This window comes from Notolepis coatsorum, assembly GCF_963971535.1.
Source record: "Notolepis coatsorum genome assembly, chromosome: 3".
NCBI lineage: Eukaryota > Metazoa > Chordata > Actinopteri > Aulopiformes > Paralepididae > Notolepis > Notolepis coatsorum.
In genome coordinates this window covers 197,037,246-197,044,041 of record NC_140167.1, presented here as the reverse complement: position 1 = coordinate 197,044,041, position 6,796 = coordinate 197,037,246, and positions in this window count along the sequence as shown.

Here is a 6,796-nt window from a genome sequence, read left to right as displayed (position 1 = left end):
GAAGGCAAAAATAAACATGAACATTATCCAGTGCTATGCCCCTACAAATGACAGCAATGAAGAGAGAAAAGAAGAATACTACAGCAGACTACAGGACATCATTCAGAAATACCCAGAAAGAGACATCAACATCATAATGGGAGACTTCAATGCCAAGGTAGGAAGTGACAACAGAGGCTACGAGGAGACAATGGGAAAGCAAGGTATAGGAGAGATGAACGACAACGGGGAGAGAGTCGCAAACCTATGCGCCACTAACAACCTGGTCATTGGCGGAAGCATTTTCCCCCACAAAAGGATACACAAAGCTACTTGGATCTCACCGGACCTCAACACCGAAAACCAGATAGACCATGTGTGCATCACTAAGAAGTTCAGGAGGTCCCTTCAAGATGTATGTGTTAGGAGAGGAGCTGATGTTGCCTCAGACCACCACCTCCTGGTTGCCCGGCTGAAGCTGAAATTAAAGAAAAACTGGACAGGGGAGAAGAATCGGAGACAAACATTCAACACTGTACTTCTGAGAGACCCAACCAAGTTAGAAGAATACAAACTCACACTTAGGAACAAGTTTCAAGCCCTGCAAGAGTTGATGGAAGAAGAGGAGGAAAACATCGACAAGAAGTGGAAGTCTGTGAAGGAAGCAGTAAGTACAACGTGCAAAAAAGTACTGGGCCCCGAAGAAACACAACCACAAGGAGTGGATATCAGCAGAGTCATTGAGGAAGATAGAGGAGAGGAAAGGGAAGAACCACACAAACACAGAGCGTGTGTTTGCTGCAGTCAATGTCTATCCACCACCTGAGATTGACCAAGAAATTCACATGTGCTACTGTCAGAGGGAAACAACAAGACAGTTACTGGTACCAGTTGATTTAAAAGTAATGTCGAAACCCCTCTTCGTGGCATTTACAAATGACCACATCTACTTTTTAAATGTTATGGTTCCCACAGTGTACCCACAGTGGTTGGAGTCCCACATAGGGGATTGTGAGTAATCTTAGGGCTCCATTTTCCTCCAAGCAGCGTGCATACACACACGCATACACACCAAACATTCATCATTGGACTGATATCAGATTGGACTGAGAACTGCAACCCCCCCCCCCCATCATTCATTTCATATTATTACCTTCAGACATACCTTCATATACATTATCAAACATACATACATTCATCTTATATATACATTCATGGGTGATATGTATGTATTTATTGGGTTGTTGTGGGGTTGTTGCTGGTTGTAATTAATTAACAAGACTAAACGGGTGCTACAAATCAATTAATTAGCAGTTTCCTACACACATTAATATACCAAACAACCAGCAACAACCCAATAAATACATACATATCGCCCAATAAATATATGTATGAATGTATATATGAATGCATGTATGATAAGATTAATGAATATAATGCATGTTTGATCATGTACTATATGAAGGTATATATGATAAAGAGTATGTAACTGCCCCCCTGCATGGTATAGAAATAATGATGCGGTTTTATTTTATTTTCTCTTTTCTTTGCATTTAGCATTGCAGCACTTTAGTACGTCTTCGTTGCACCGTGAAAACGGTCAAAAAACACAAAACAATGGGACTAAGTGCCTGTCCATGGTGTAAGCCAGTGGTTCCCAAACTGTGGTGCGCGCACCCCTTGTGGTGCGCGAGTTACCTCTAGGTGGTGCGTGACATGAAAAGGCTAATGGCGTTATTTTACTAATAAATATATAACTAATATACATTATTTCAAATGGGGATTTTCACTGTGTAAATCATGAAATTCAAGAAACGTTTTAATAATAATAATAATAAACAATGTCTCTGGCGAGGTGCGCTTCGTCTGTGCTGATGCGCTCCGCTCTGCCTGGAGTCTGTCTCCTCATCTCCTAATATGCGGGCTAACAGCGGGCCGATGACAGTAGGAGCGCGAGCCAGTGCACTTAATAACTTCCTGCCAAAAGCGCGGGACCAGCGTGGGATTGTGGCACTTACAACATGCAGAGCTGGCTAAAAACAGGGAAACTGTCAGGTGAATCTAAAGTCAATAAAAGTAATGAAAGAGGACAGGAGGAATTGGAGGCGAGAGAAGCGTTAGAGTGGAGACAGAGAGTGATGATGATGACAGCTGGAGCACAGACACAACAGCCCGGCCGCGTGTAACTGTTCCGCAACAGTAAGTGACTTCCGGGGTAGGCCTGATTGGCCCCGACAGGCACGTGACGCGCAACTTTCTCTGCCGCGCGGCAGAGCTTGCAGAATGATGTAACCGTCCAAATCCGCTATGACTTTGATTCAGCGCTTTAGCTCACCTCGCAGAGCAGCCGTCCTGCGGTCCGTTGTTGACGAGTTCGAATCCCATCGAATTTTTTTTTTTTAACGTGATTTTTTTTTTAACGTGTATTCTTTCGCCGGTTAAGGTTAGGCATGGTTAAGGTTAAGGTTAGGCATTGTTTCGGAGTTGGTTAAGGTTAGAACGGTTAAGTTTAGGCGCTGTTAAGGAGCTGGTTAAGGTTAGAGTTTGTGTTAGAGAATGGCAATATTCTTTCTATGGTTAAGGTTAGGCATGGTTAAGGTTAAGGTTAAGGTTAGGCATTGTTTCGGAGTTGGTTAAGGTTAGAACGGTTAAGTTTATCCGCTGTTAAGGAGCTGGTTAAGGTTAGAGTTTGTGTTAGAGAATGGCAATAGACAGCCTATTTCCGCGCGACAGCTCTCAGCAGCCTCGTTGCGCGTCCTGAGTTTGCCGCGTCACGTGCCTGTCGGGGCCAATCAGGCCTACCCGGAAGTCACTTACTGTTGCGGAACCGGTACACGCAGCCCGGCCCTCCACCAAGAAAACAGGGTAATAATGACAACGATGTGTGTTCTATAATTATGATATGTGTGTAGTGTTCTGATAACGACTATTGGTGAAGCGATGTCGAGATTCATTTGGTTTGGCAGCGAGAGCTATATTTGCGAGAAGCATGCAGCCGCAGAGCAGACAGTTGTGCGCGCACAGTGCAATACTCCAATTCAGCCATTGGCAATTCAGCTGTTGGGATGAGAGCGCCGCTGGCTCTGCGGCTCTGCAGTTGCATACTACTGGTATGTTCTTCGTTGGGACTGGGAGGCGGAGATATAATAGTCATCACGCAACGTTTATATTTCACGATAATGTTGCTGTCTCTCTCTGCCAAATTTCTCAGTTATTCGCTTGATATAATTAATACAAATGTCCAATATAACGGAATTCGTTATCTCATAAAAATGTGATTATAACACACTGCTGTTTATTAATGTCGGGCGACTGCCCACAGACACCTATTTGATTTAAAGTGGAGATGAAGCATAGCGATAAATACATATCCATAGCATCACATTAGTATTTAGATAAGCCACAGAAAAAATCACGTTATAAAAATAAGCAGTTTCTAAGAAAAAACGATTTGTTATGTGCATTTTTGAAGCATTTATCATTATGGGCGTGGCCATTTTGTTGCTGACGTCATGGGGCTGGTTTGGTGTATACACTGCTGGTTAGCTGCGTATAGTGAATGGGTCAGTCAGTAAATAAAATGTTGCCTACAAAACAACGGGACCGCGTGGTTCTTTTTGTATTGCTCCTGGCTGTTCAAACTAATTTTACCGTGTGAAAGAGAGGAAAGTTGGTTAATTTCCACAAACTACCAGTGAAAAAAACAGTGTTGTTGGCACGTTGGCTCAGGCTGGCTGCATTCAGGCGGCGCGACCAGCCTGTTGGACAGGGAAGGAGGATCTGCAGCGAACACTTCATTGCCTCGGATTATGTTGTTGGGGTGGGATGTTTGTCCAGAAGACCACTAATCAGCTGAAGCCGGACGCGGTTCCCTCGGTCTTCGACAGACAGACCGGCCCAGGCAGTTCAGCGTCGCGGAGCATTCAGCCTGCTGGCTACCTAGCTCCACTTCAACCAGCGTCGCGGAGCATTCAGCCTGCTACCTAATAGCCTTGGCAAGCTAACGGTAGCTGGCTCCAGCAGCTTGTCGGTGTGCTAATAGCCTCGGCAAGCTAACGGTAGCTGGCTCCAGCAGCTTGTCGGTGTGCTGGAGCCTCGGCAAGCTAACGGTAGCTGGCTCCAGCAGCTTGTCGGTGTGCTAATAGCCTCGGCAAGCTAACGGTAGCTGGCTCCAGCAGCTTGTCGGTGTGCTAATAGCCTCGGCAAGCTAACGGTAGCTGGCTCCAGCAGCTTGTCGGTGTGCTAATAGCCTCGGCAAGCTAACGGTAGCTGGCTCCAGCAGCTTGTCGGTGTGCTGGAGCCTCGGCAAGCTAACGGTAGCTGGCTCCAGCAGCTTGTCGGTGTGCTGGAGCCTCGGCAAGCTAACGGTAGCTAGCTCCAGGCTATTAGCACATCGACAAGCTGCTGGAGCTCCCGACGCTCGGCTGGTTGAAGTGGAGCTAGGTAGCCAGCAGGCTGAATGCTCCGCGATGCTGAACTGCCTGGGCCGGTCTGTCTGTCGAAGACCGAGGGAACCGCGTCCGGCTTCAGCTGATTAGTGGTCTTCTGGACAAACCTCCCACCCCCAACAACATAATCCGAGGCAATGAAGTGTTCGCTGCAGATCCTCCTTCCCTGTCCAACAGGCTGGTCGCGCCGCCTGAGTGCAGCCAGCCTGAGCCAACGTGCCAACAACACTGTTTTTTTCACTGGTAGTTTGTGGAAATTAACCAACTTTCCTCTCTTTCACACGGTAAAATTAGTTTGAACAGCCAGGAGCAATACAAAAAGAACCACCGCGGTCCTGTTGTTTTGTAGGCAACATTTTATTTACTGACTGACCCATTCACTATAGGCAGCTAACCAGCAGTGTATACACCAAACCAGCCCCATGACGTCAGCAACAAAATGGCCGCGCCCATGGCGAAAACAGGGAAATTATATTAGATTTTTCAGACAAATAAGCAGGATTTCACATTTTATTATAGGACCCTGTTTTACACAAGGTACTGTACACAACAAACAAACTAAGATCACATTGTTCACTGCTTCATCTCCCCTTTAAAGTCAGCAGCAGCACGGAGTCTCGGGACTTATTTATTTATTATTTTTTATGTTTGCATTGGGGGGTGCACGAGCTAGGTCGGCAGGTGACAGGGGGTGCGCGGCCAAAAAAGTTTGGGAACCGCTGGTGTAAGCAATCCACCAGCGGTTTGAACAAATTTTGTAGAGGGAGAGTTCATAATATTCCTGCTTTTGGTTTAAATACATGTAAATAGTATAATTGGGATTATTGATTATTATTCGGCTAACTGTTTGACAACAGTTGTAGTGGTAGTAGCAATATGGCAGCGTACAGAGCCTGGAACTTTATTGCCGTGTCACTGGAACTCTGCCTTGTAGCAGAGCCTTGGAACCCTGCAGCGTACACTCTGCCTTGTAGCAGAGCCTTGGAACCCTGCAGCGTACATAGTCTGAACTAGGGATGCCCCGATCACGTTTTTTGTCACCGATACCGATCACCGATCGTCTTGAGCCATATCGGCCAATACCGATCCGATACCGATCGTTTTTGATTTAAAAAAAAAAGAAAAAAAATGTATATAATTCTTTTTACATTTTTTATAAAATATATATATTATATAATTAGACTTGTAGTTGTATTATCTGCGAGACATCGCCACCACGCAACAAGTCAAAATGCTCGCTATCTGCAAACAGCTCCACTGTCTGTGTGTACTCGAGTAGCCTCCAGCTACGGCCACGATTCTCCGGCGCTGCAGCTGGACCCTATTGGTATAAATCACATTCAGCATGCTCAGCTCGAATACGCATCGAATCAATGTTATAAGACATTGATATCAGGAGCTATCTGTAGCTACTGCTAGCCGGCTAGATAACGTTAAGACAACGCCTCAGTGAACTATTTAGTTTAGAGCTAACGTGAGCTACCGAGTCAACGGAGGTAACTTATCATGCACTCGACTATTGCTGGAGCATTTGTTGATATCAGCAGCTATCAGTAGCTAGCCAGCTAGATACCGTTAGACAATGCCTCATGTAGTCACTGGGTCATTTAGTTTAAACGGTAACGTTAGCTCGGTAGGTAGCCAACGTTAGCTCACGTCGCATGCACCAGACTATAGCAGACTGCGAGGCATAGGAGGGAGCCTCTTGTTTACACGAGTGCGGGAGGGGCTGGGGAGGAGGAGGTTCCGTACGCTGCACACAGCTCTGTGTGTCTGAGTCTCTGAGAGAGAAGTCAGCAGTGAGATCTCCGCTAAGAATTGGATCATGTTTTTCGATCGGTTTTGACGATCTGCGAAAATAAAGCATTATCACCGATATACTGAATATCGGCCGATACCGATCGCTGGCCGATCGATCGGAGCATCCCTAGTCTGAACTCTCTGTAGCAGAGCCTTGGAACCCTGCAGCATACATAGTCTGAACTCTCTGCCTTGTAGCAGAGCCTTGGAACCCTGCAGCGTACATAGTCTGAACTCTCTGGCGTGTCACAGGAACTCTCTGCTTTGTGCAGAGCCCAAAATGTTTTGATTTCACGTCTCCCTGTGTCTGTATCTAAATGTTTAGGTTAATGGGCAGTGTAGTACTGCGGTTAGCTTTTGCAGGGCAGTGTAATGTAGCTAGGGTGGAGAGAGAGAGCAGGGGACATGGAAAGTAGAGAAAGAGAAGAAGTGAGGGGGCTGAATCGCGAGAAAGGGCAGAGAGAAGTGAAGAGGAGAGGAGCATGAGTGGAGAGAGGGATGAGGAGAGACCAGAACATGCTAGGCGATATACATATCATACCAAGCAGTGAACCGGGTTTATAAAGTAA